Genomic DNA, 13246 nt, shown 5'->3' on the forward strand with positions numbered 1-13246 from the left:
CATAACTTTAACGAAGAAGTATTCTTTTCATTTCCAAAATTAATATATATATATATATATATACATACTAATTTAGGAACATGGTTAACTCCCACTAATCTTTTGTAAACCTAGTAAACAAAAGATTCATTTACATCTTTATGAGAAATTAAACGATTTGATCTTTTCTCTCATAAGACGCTTATAGCTCCCACTAGCTTGCTAAGATTCATGATGGATGGATCTCTACAACTTATATGTCTTGTGATTCATAGTTATAGACATATATTATCAAGAATATCTTAATAATGGTTTCGGAAACCCATATTATGTCCAAACATTGAATCACCATTTAGTTGTAGCTAGCAATCTTTGAATTAATTGAAACCAAGACTACGTCAAAGATGGTTTCTTCAAAGTCAACCAATCTCTTTGATTGTAGTCATCTTAAGCTACCAATTAGCTTTAAAGGTTTCATTATTTCGGATTAAATGGTACTTTACCATTTCCTTGAGTATATGTCGTATATACACTCAATGTAGTCCTAAGGATTCTCATTCTTATTTCTTTCGAATTAAGAGGTGTAACTCTATGACATAGTCATAAAGTTCAAACCATTCAACTGAGACAATTTATAAATCATTCTCGACTACCTTGGAGCTTGTGGTGTAAGAACTAGGTTGTTATATTTGTTGATTATCATCTTGTCTCTCAAAGAACCCATTCTTTGAGTTCTATCTCTCGTTTATTTGCGCTTAGACAAATCATATTGAAGGATTACAATGAACTACCCAACAAAAACAACATTTTGTTAGTTGGTTTATAGAAGTGATATCCAAAGGTTAATTTAAGGATATCCACAAGATAATTCTCAAACAAATATTGCTTATTAGCACACAACCCCTAATCTTAACATGATTAAGATTTTTCTTTCTTTCCAACTACATCCTATGGAGTCATGAAAATTTTGGAAGATCTTCTAATTGACAATCACATTGTCTTAGAAGTATATATATATATATATATATATATATATATATCCTATATATGGGTAATTGATAACATCCAACGAACTAAATCTTATTCGAGTTCGTTCTTTTCTCAATGGAGAAATCCATTATCTTATGATGCTTCTTTCCTTGACATTTTTCAAGGAAACTGTTCTAAAGTGTTATCTTTCTTGGATCAAATCTAAGGAGGTAAATACTTTAGACATCTTACTCATCAATTTACATTTCTTGAATTCTTTGAAACCTTTTGCAAAGTATTCGGACTTGTGTTTATTCAAAATAAACTATAGTCCAACCGAGAGTGATCTTCGGTGAATGTCATATAACATGAGTAGTATTATGTTGTGGATAAGTGCCACTAACATCTAAGTGAATTAACCTCAACAACTTTGTGATTCTTTCTTCTTTCCAAAAGAATAAAGATTCAAACATTTTGCCTCTATACAATTTTAACAAGAAGGCATTGGATCCGGATCTAACGATCTAAAGTATCCATCTATGACCAACTCGTAATTTATGTTTTAGAAGTATCACAACTCAGTTGGGATTAGTCACTACCTTGCAACCTTTTGGGTTTTAAGCATCGTTATATTCTAAACAGTTAAAACTACCTTATCATCTCTACTATAGAGATAATTAATTAGATTACAATAATCTAATCATTCATTAATAAAGAACAATGTTTTGTCAAACAAAACATTTATCCATTTAACATACGGAATTATGTTCCTTTATTCAATTGGAATGTAAAGACAATCTTTGTTTTTCCATTTCTTTGGTAGTTCATATGAGGAAGTAAGTACTAACTGCTTCCGCAGATATCTATATTTTATTCACGTTCCGAATGTGAAGTATTTTCTCTTCTCTCATTAATCTTCTACTTCTTATTAGCCACACTTTTACAACGATTGTAAAACATAGTTACTAATACAGAATCATGCATTATAGTAGAAGAACAAACTGTTTTGAACTTTTCAAGAACAATTTACAACACCTTCGAAATGTGTGTTCTTGACACTTGCAAGACATTTCTTGCAAATACCCCTTCCAATGTCCATCCTTTCATAAAGAAAGTTTGTTCCCTTGGAATTATTTCGCTTTCTTCATTTGACTTCTCCTTTGACTACAATAGTCATGGTCCCTAAACTCCCACTATCTCTCTTGAAACTTATTTCAATGTGTTATACACATCAAACGATTTGGAGAGCGTGTGGTTATTGTTCACTATATAGTTTACAATAAACTTAGTGAACCATTTGGATTAGGGACTCAAAGGTGAAGTTCTTGCCTAGTTTCCGTCTCTAGAAGTGGTTTTAACACTTCAACACTTAATGATTCAAAATCATTATAAGTCCATGTTGATGGACTATTTTTGTCAACCAACCATTATGTTCTAAACATAATTGCAAACTTTCAAGAGTTGTTCAAGGCAACTCTCATTTCTTCATACAACAATTTGTAAGTGAAGAATCATGGCACATAAAGTGTCCATGCCATTGTATTTTCTTCTCAAGTTCTTTGTTCATTTAACAAAGAAACAAGCACTAGTGTTTGCATTGACTAAGGGTTGTTCAAAGCAACTCTTATTTCTTCATACAACAATTTGTAATTGAAGAATTATGACATTAAAAGTGTTGTCCTCTTTATGATAGACTTTTCTAACATGTTCTTCCAATGATACATTATCATTAGGAAGATTGTGAGGATTAGACTACTTAGGTACATATACAATCCATTTAAGACAATCTTTGGGATTATGATACCAAGTCCGGAAACTAAAGCATTCGGTTTTTCTTTGTCAAGTTTTGGATAGCGTTTGCAAATATATTGGTAAAAAAATACATAACGAATATAAATTGATTGATTTTAAGCCATTTGATTTGGGTCTTTAAATCAAATAGCACCACCCACTATTTTTGGCAAATTCCATATCCCTCATTGGAATTCGAGAGTTTTGGAAGAAACTCTTAGTAGGGTATGAGAGACTCACTATTACCAAGCCCACCTCACAATGATATGATGTTGGCTAGCATTAATAATAATGAGAGAGTACTCTTACTCATTTGCATCTCTTGCAAGTACCCATCTTATTTGGCCTCTAGAGAATGAAGCCTCACAATGATATGATGTTGGCTCCATTGCACTTAGTTAAGTCATTCCCACCATGCAAGTTTGGGTAGGGATTCAAGAACAACCTCACAATGATATGATGTTGGCTATTCTCGTTGCCTACCTTCACAACATCATGTATGCGTATAGGATTCCTTCTGAGTGTAAGCACGCACTTTGTACTCCCCCATGATAGGGTGAAGCCGGTGTACGAGTCACAAACGATCGGAGCCTACCACGGTGGAAGGCCACGAAAGAGTGTTCAAAGCACTCTCATGCTTATCAACTTAATCATGGTTTGGTTGAGGGTTTTAGGTCTCATCATATATCAAAACATACATTTTAATCTTATTAAAACAATTTGGTCCTATTACAACTATTGGTCCATGTAATTGATTTAGTAGTATATAATACTCCCACTATGCTTGTAAAACGGTTTTTAAAGCAAGAGTATATGGTACTACTAACATAAGGTTTGCATTCATTGATGGACTATGTAGTTGTCTTAGGACCTTAGGATGACTATGAACCTTTGATTAGATTCAACACGAGCCTAGTGTTGAATCTCGGTCTAGGGATGGTGATTGATTTTAATTACACGTTTAATCATATTAAGGCGTGTTTTTCCTATTGGGCGTTGGACCCAACTACTCCAATTTCATGCATATCAAATAAAGCAAGAAAGGAGTACTTTAAAGTAAAGAAGAGCTTATGCTCTTTTACAACAATTGATCAAAACAAATTACTTTAAAGTAAAGAAGAGCTTATGCTCTTTTACAACATTTGATCATATCAAATTACAACCAAAATCTAATCTACACATTCCCATGGTTCAAACAAATTTGAAACGGCCTTTCACATAGCTCAATTATCGTAGGCTTAGGTTCATAATCACCCTTTCTTTAATTAATTAACACTTTAACTAATTAAACTTGAATGCAACATTTTCATTTGGTTTTTGTATCCATAGAATTGATTTAAATGAAGTTAAATGAAATGAAAATCCAATTCTCATTTAAAGAGACAAAACCATTTTGTTCTCAACCTAATTTGGGCCAAAATGCAATAACTTCAACCTTTTGGGCTATGTTGCAAAACTTAAACTTTTGAGCTCATTTTGTAAAAACACAAAAGTCCATTACTTCATGTAATTACAACTAGAACCAAAAAATTTCAACAAATTGAAAAACTTCATTAAAGGAACAAAACAATTTGTCCTTTAATGATTTTGGACCTTTACGTAAATACATAAACTTTTGGGTCAAACTACAAAATACATAAAAGTACCAAAACTTTATGTAATTGCATAAAAGCCCCAAAAAACACCCCACTTGTAGGGTGGCCGGTTTTTAGAGTAATGAAGCCATCAAAATTTTGAAAAATTTTCAACTAAGTCATAAAGCCATGCAAGTGGTGTGTGTGTAAGAGAAGTACTTCTTACACACCCATCACCATTTCTATCACCTTTTCAAATAAATATCTTGATGATAGATAAGTCACACCAACCAACACAAAACAAAGACTTTATGAAATCAACCAAAACTTTGAATCAAAACACCAAACCTTTTTGTTCTTGGTAAGAACATCAAGAACAATGAAAAACATCCATGAAAACTCATAAGAGCTCCATGAACATTTTCAAGCAATAAAACTCAAATTTTCACTTCTCAAAATGGGGTTAACATCCTAGGGTACTTAGGGGTTCCAAAAGTCACCTTAAAACACTTTTAATAAGACAAACATGAACCCAAAAAATCACCCTTTGGATTTGGCCGAAAATCCCCAAAAAACATGGCACCAAATTTTAGCTCCAAAATTCATGCTCATATGAACTACATCTACAACATTTGAGATGACAAATTTTCTAACAAAATTTACATTCAAAGAAGCAAGAATAAAGCTTGTAACAATTACAACATTCAAATCAATGACTATGAACTACAAAACCCAAAAGGATTCACCAACTACTAGACCTAGGCTCTGATACCACTTGAAGGAAATTTTGTGAAAAACATGTTCATTTAAGCAACATCTATTAGCATGCAATTAACAATTAAAGGCGGAATCATGCTTGTATGCACTTAAAACAAAACATTAACCATGAAATTCAAAGCCTAGTAGTTAGGTGAACCATGACTCAACTCAAGAACAAAGTGAGTTGAGAAATATTATACCTTTGTTGATTCCTCTTTGCATAAGCAAAGGATAATCACCCAAGGAGAGGGCCTTCATTCCTTGCTTCTAAGATCCATCAATTTCTAGGAGGAGGATGATAGAAAAGATTCTCCAAGTTGTCAAAATTGAGAACCTCTAAGTCTCCACACCAAGGAGAGACTTTAAGAAGATATGAGTGACCTTGGAGGATTAGAGATTGCTAGCTAATCTCCTCCAAGGGGGCCGGCCTCTTAGAGAGAAAGGGAGAGACATGTTCACTCCAATTTCTCTAAAAGAAATCCTAAATGAATTTTGGCTATAAAGTCATATTTATACCTTTATTCATTGGAGTGGCAAACTTGTAATTAAGTCCAAAAACCCACTCCTTTAACAATATGGCCGGCCTTAGGGTGTTTTTGGGTTGTTTGGGCCTTTGTGAATATTTAGTCATTAAGTTGTCATACAACTTAAGTCAATGGGCTTGACGTTCGAAGCCCATTGGGCCTTGGGGCCCAAAACTAACCTGAGGTCTTTAACGAACTTTATTCGTTTGATTAATTAACATATTAATTAATCTTTGCCATAAATAATTAAACCATTTAATTATTCTCACTCATCTCCATTGTTTCTTCAATCTCTACCTTACACGGTGTACGATCCATTAGGTTCCTTTTAGCGAGGCAGTGGGCGATTAGAACACTTTCAAATCGATTGTGAATTGAAACTTACTTTCAATTCTCCCTTTAGTGTTTATACACGTTTAGGGCTTCCACAAACCATGAGTGACACCTAGCAGTATGTCATGGTTACCCAAGCTAATCAGAAGAGGTGGAGAACCTATTCAGTTTAGGATTACAATGCAATACAGTCTTTCTCTAATACAATACTCTTGACCACATTGTTTGGTTTGATAGTTTATTCATGTCTACTATCTAATGTGATTCATTTACTTATATGATTACCTTGAATGTGATTTGGAATGACTTTCTAAATCTCATTCATACTCTGGCCAGAGATTCTTAATCATATCATAGAGTATTCTTCCTTAAACGATTTGAAGGTTAAAGATCCCTTGTTGCGCATTCACTTGCCTCCATGGTTAAGTGGCTTAACCCCAACTATGCCGTAGACACCCTCCGACGAGGTGACTTTGACATAATCAAATATCAAGGACCTAACCACAAGACAACTATGATGCCTCAGGTCAAAAGACTACTTTGCATTATCCCAACTATGAGTTCTCATGTGACATGAGTATGAGAACTCATCGTTGATCGTGTTCAGTGGACTCATTCTCTATTGAGCACCTACATGCTTGTCTTGGTGTCATCACACCAATGACTCGAGACTAGTCACTCTCCCTAAGAGAAGACATAACATGTACTGATCTTAACGGATTGTCAATGCCCAATTGGCAATCCTATGATCAGGAACGTTTAGGATATGTATACGAAAGAGAATGGTCTCATTAATCTAACTTGTTTAAATTACATTCTCCTAATTACATATTCCTTGGACTTATCGTTTAAGCATATAACATTTATATGAGACGGCTTAAAACAATAATCTTTGCCCTTGATATTAAACTAGATTAGTTTAACATGTGAAATGTCCGTAAAGTATCATCATATGATTGGTTTTAGGGCAAATTTCCAACATAAATGACAACCATGTGGTGAAAATAAATCACAATATAAATATAAATCAATTAAGTGTCATGTACTCATCACGATTTCAAATCTAGTATGGTTCAAGACTTTACCAAAAACATGTAAGTTTAACAAAATATGTTCATCAAAACATTTGGAAAGGGATCCAGTCACAGAAACTTGGATCGTTCTCCCACAACATGTGCCTTCCTTTTGTTATGATTAGTTGAGCTTGCACCTTTAATAACACCTTTAGTCAATTTACTAAACAAATAAGGTTTTTCTACGTGTAAACTCGTTTATTTCCTCCAATTTGTGAGAATGTAGTACATCACATGCTTCGAGACATGGAAAAACATTGGGGTAAGTCTTGAGTCCCCACACACTGACGTACAGATGTCATGCACAGTCACACGCCATCTTGTTGCCAGTGAACGCATCGCCAATGTCGTCGCTGTCGCTTGGGAATGTGCCATTAGGTTTCAATGTGATACATCTTTATTTTTCCATTTTCCTTGTTATGCGAGAAGGATGATCAGTACATGAACATCTTAATATAGCTTCCCCTTACTATTTCTTTGCATGACCAACACACCTCTTTAAATTGTCAGATAAGGAACATTTGGCTTTTGGTTTTCATCAACTGTCGTGGCACTGGTAGAAAAAATTATTTGCACAATAGAATTTTACGTGACAAAGCAAAATTTGTCGCTATAGATAGTCAAGCGCGAAGAATGCGAGACACCGTCGCACAATATTATCAAACATTGTGCGACGACAATTTTCATCTCAAAAAAGATCTTTGCATGACAAAAAATATTGTCGCGCAAATTGCGGGAAAAAACCCGGGGAGGTCTTTTTTTTTTCTGTTTTTTTTTTGGCAGAAAAAACAATGCAGCAACGAAACATTTCCCGCTGAAGTGTGGCACAACAAAGTGTTCGTCACGCAAGTTTTTTACTTTAGACGGTCAGTTATCTGAGTCAAAGGATTCAATGCCATTGAATCAGAGAAATCAATGCGGCATTTATTGAGGGATTTTGCCCGGCGAATTGTTCGCCGGGCAAGGTGGACAAGCTTCCTATAAATAGCCAGTTTCACTGTCGATATTTCTTAAACTTTTTTCCAGATTACAATTGTAGTTGTTATTTAAATTTAAGCACGATGGCGGACTCATGTGATTGTTCGTTAATAATAATGGAGGGCGAAAGTTTCGGAAAAGGTAATACCCAGTAAATTTTGTGTTTTGTATACAATTTATATTTTGCATTATTATTTTTTGTATTTTTCTTAGTAGACAAGAAAAAAAAAGAGTTGCTCTTGTGGTCTGATATAGTTTTGGTGAGAGCTGCTGGCCCTCCTCCTACATGGGGTACTCAGTATTCCCGATTCCATCCAAACCCTATTCCCTTCTTCCAATTATTGGTTATCCACATGCATCCCCTTAGTTCTCGACGTCCACTGCCACACTCCACCCCTTCTCCCTATCGTTTTAACCTCACCAACAGCCCCTTACCCTTCCTATGGAACTGCCCACCTTCAGTGCTCCTAAATACATGAAGATTGAGTTAACCTGGTTTTTCGATGACGATACGTATAGCTGGTTGGCTCAAGCAAAGGAATATTTGGATTACCATGGTGTTGAAGCTGATAATTAGGTCATGGTTTCGGGCTCCATTTCATTAGCGATACAAAATCCATAGTTATATTTTCCCATTTCCACTGAGGAACAGGAAGTGGTTGTATTCGTCCAAAAGGCTTCTTTCTTTCTACTTTGACTTTCTGGCAAACAATACACCTACTTACATATTCTGCAATTTCCCTCTTCATACTCGGCCAATAATAAAATGGTCGAATGGTATGGTACATTTTAGTCTCTCCTGGATGCATCGCATAAGCCGAACAATGTGCTTCATCCAAAATTTCCTTCTTTAATTCCTCATTATTCGGCACATACATTTTGTTCTCCTGCATAAGCATGCCATCTAATTCTTGAATCCTGAGGTCTTTCTTTTTCCCTTCAATTCTCAGTTGGATCATTTCCTGGATCTCTTCATCAACCATCTGAGCTTCAAGTACACGATCGACTAAAACTGGCTTGACTTAGAAACTAGCAAGAAAAGCTTCTCTTCGTTCTTCTAACTCCAACTTTACTCCAGTAGCTCTCAAATCTGTAAGAAGAGGAACACGACAAGCATACAAAGCATTAAGTCAACCTTGAGGTTTCCTACTCAGTGCATCAGCTACCACATTTGCACGACCCGGATGATACTCAATAGTGCAGTCATAATCACTTAATAACTTCATCCACTTTCGCTGACGAAGATTAAGATCATGCTGAGTAAAGAGATACTGAAAACTCTTATGATCTGTGAAGATCTTACACTTTTCACCATAGAGATAATGCCTCCAAATCTTCAAAGCAAAGACAATGGCTGCCAACTCAAGATCATGAGTAGGATAATTCCTTTCATGAATTTTCAATTGTCGAGAAGCATAGACAATCACTTTATTATGCTGCATCAAAACACAACCCAAACCATTCAAGGATACATCACTGTAAACCCCATAATTACCGTTATCATCTGGGAGTGCTAAAACAGGGGTGTGAGTGAGATAATACTTCAGTTGCTGAAACTTTGCTCACAATTCTCGTCCTACTCGAACTTAACATCCTTCCTAGTTAACTTCGTTAGTGGCAAAGCAATCATAGAAAAATCTTGAACAAATCGTCGATAGTAACCTGCTAGACCAAGAAAACTCCGCACCTCAGTGACGATTCGTGGTTGTTCCCAATTCTCCACTGCTGCAATCTTTTGAGGATCTACTTGAATTCTTTGAGCGAATATAACATGTCCCAGAAATGTCACTTGATTTGTCCAAAATTAACATTTGTCAAACTTTGCATACTACCAGTGTTCCCTTAAACATTGCAACACCAACCCAAAATGACTAGCATACTTTACTTTCAACTTAAGAGTATACCAGACCTCAACTCTTTCCTTGAAACATATAGGCACCTCTAAGCTGATCAAACAATCATCAATGCGCGGCAATGGATAACGGTTCTTACTTGTTACCCGATTCAATTACCTAATATCCATACATATTCTTAAGGTCCCGTCTTTCTTCCTTATAAACAAAGTTGGGGTTTTCCAAGGTAACTTATTGGGTTGATTGAAACCTTTATCAACTAATTCCTGTGACTGAATTTTCAATTCTTGTAACTCTGTAGGAACCAATCTATAACATAAAATCTGTACTTGGAGACAATTCAATAATGAACACCACATCTCTGTCTGGTGGCAATCCAGGTAAATCATTCTGGAAACACATTAGGAAAATGTCTACCACTCGTACGTCATCCACAAATCTAGGAGTACGATCCTGCAACACCACATGAGCTAGGTATCCTTGGCAACCTTTTGATAACAATCTCTTTGCTCTCACAACAAAAATAACGGCATGCCTCACTCCACTTTGCTTACTCACAAAAGTAACCTCTGATAATCCAAGACAATGGAAAGTAACTGATTTCCTGTAGCAATCCATATTGGCACGATTATAATGCAACCAATCTATGCCTAAAATCACATCAAAATCCACAATGTCTAACAGGATAAGATTCGCTGGCATAACTACTTCTTCCACCATCACTGGACACCTTGAATAATCATAACCGACATAGAATGACCTACCTGTTTACTTGCTTAACGAATCCAACAAATAAGTTATGGATATTACGGTCTGCAGCCCGCAATAACAATAACTCACTGTTGTCTCGATAAGTAAGCAACAATTCTTAAGGGTGCAATATTATCATCTTTCTATTCATTAGAAATACATATACACTCCTTGATCGTGCTTATTCACTACTTTCTTTGGCAACATCGTCAATAACATAAAATTTCTACATCACAATAAATTAAAACTCTAGCAAAGTAACCAAGAATGTTTAACGTGCCCATGATCAAGCCCGAAAGATTTTGAGTATCTTGTAGCTCTATGTCCCATTTGTCCACATGTAAAGCATCATCTGCTTTCCCGCCTACACTCTCCAAAGTGTATGCTATTGTACTTACGGAACAAAGGTACATTTCCTCTACCAGAGTCACCTCGCCTCTGTAATCTAGGATCTCCAGTAAATCTACCACCTCGCATCTGACCAATGGTACAAAAATCTCTGCTGACAAAACTAGAATTAACTCCACTTCTTTTGAAGTTCTAAGTCTTGCGAGGTTCTTGAGACACATGACCTTTACCTTGGTCATCTTTCCTTTGATTCTCATTCTTTTCCTTGTCTCAAATTGTAAACTCTTGTTTCTTACCGTCCATATATGCTGAAGGAATAAACCTTTTCTTAAACAACTTTTTAAATAATTCTCATTCAGCTGTTTCCTCCGGTGACATCGTATAAGACTCATATCTCCACCAGGATGCAATTTCAATACTCAGAAACCAAATAGTCATCTCGACCTACCTTTCAAAAGAAAGATTCCCTTAACTTGCAGAATTTGAAATGCCTTTTCCAATGATTAAGCCATCGATCTGCTCCCTCCGGTCTTTCATTTCCATAAAGTGATTCAGATTCAACTTATAACCATTCTCAAAAGGAGTCCTTTGGGAAGGACGGATAATAGACTGAATCACATTAGTAATAGTTTCCCATAACTAAGTTAAATCGGGGAAACTTAGCTCATCTGAACAAAGTGGCTATCTACAAGGCGGTAAAGTTCTGACAGAAGACACTAGGGAATTCTCAAGATGTCCAGGACTACAACTTAGGCTCTGATACCAACTGACACATCCCGTCCCGAAGAAGGGCATACTGGCCGTCACGTGAGAGTGATGTAACCATTTACATAGTTCGGAAGCTTTAAAGATACAATTACTAAGATATAACACCCGAGGGTGAATCCTACTTTTGTGAATTCTGTCAGAACACTGATGGATTCCTCGTGACCACCAAAGCTCTGCTATCTTGAACCTGGAGGGGCGCAAAACAAAGTTGAGTGGGTCAGTAAAACAAAGTTTTTTCGAAAACATTTCATTTAACAACATTTCTAACTCTTCACTGTAAAACCTATATACTTTCCCAGAAAATAGTATATATATAACCATATATAATCTCAAAACTCAAATCACAAGTCTTTAACACTTTTCAAGAAAATATGCCATGCTATGCATCAAAACATAATAAAGATGCATCAATAACAGGTGAAATAAGGAATCAACCGGAGTTGGTCCTGTACGGTTAATTTTATAGCTCAATATCCAATCCAACCGGAGTCACCACTGTGACCTGTATGGCACTACTCTGCACATAAATCGGAACTACCTAAAATAGTCTGTACGACAAGAATGGTGTAAGAATACGCTTTAGTGCTTCTCTCATCAACAACTGTATAATAATCTAAAGTCACCTACAGGTCAGAACCACCTCTAGTGGTCTGTACGACATGTCGGAATCACCAATGTGATCTGTACGACATGCACCTACTTGGATCCAAGGTGAGCGTGTGGTGCAGGGTGAATAATATAAGCACTAACACCATGGGTGCAGGTTATGAGCTCTCAACATAATTCACATCATCATTAAATCACATGAACAACATAAAACTCACCTAATACTCACATGTGCGTCCACAACACCATTTAACATATATGCATCAATTACTAACTCACATATTTCATATCTATGTATGCATGGCATTTTAAAACATACTTTCATTTAAATTCAATTTCTGGGAAAAATCAATAGTATATAGGTATATATAGAAAATAACTGCCCACTCACCTGGAGTTCGCCCTACAACTCCCTAGCACAACACATCGAGGCGTCATGACGATCGGCGACTAGAACAAACATCAAATCAAACCTCAGAAGTCATATCGCTAGAATATATAACTTATATAAAACACGTCACTATGCAGTTTGATCCGAAAGATCTGCAACTCAGATTTCCAATCCATAACTTCCAGAGCTCCACAATATATCCCTAGAACAACATCCTAAAATTTCCTTACCATCCAACGGTCGGATCTCCGTCAATTGTCAAAACCAAGTGACGGTTAACATTCTATTTTATGAACTTACAACTCCAATTCCGGAAGATCCGTAAATTGGATTCCCAATCCGTAAGTTCCTATAATCCTCAAATATTACGTATTACAACATATCAAAGTTTGGTTAACATTCTAATACAATTATTGCGTCTTCATATTTTGCCCTACTCCCCCCCCCCCCCCCCCCCCCCCCCCCCACAACTACACTTTCTCTCTTATCTCCAGCTTGGCCATCTCTGCACCTCTTCACGGCTGAGATTCGTGAGCGTCATTCCAAGGGC

This window comes from Malus sylvestris, chromosome 12 (genome assembly GCF_916048215.2).
Source record: "Malus sylvestris chromosome 12, drMalSylv7.2, whole genome shotgun sequence".
NCBI lineage: Eukaryota > Viridiplantae > Streptophyta > Magnoliopsida > Rosales > Rosaceae > Malus > Malus sylvestris.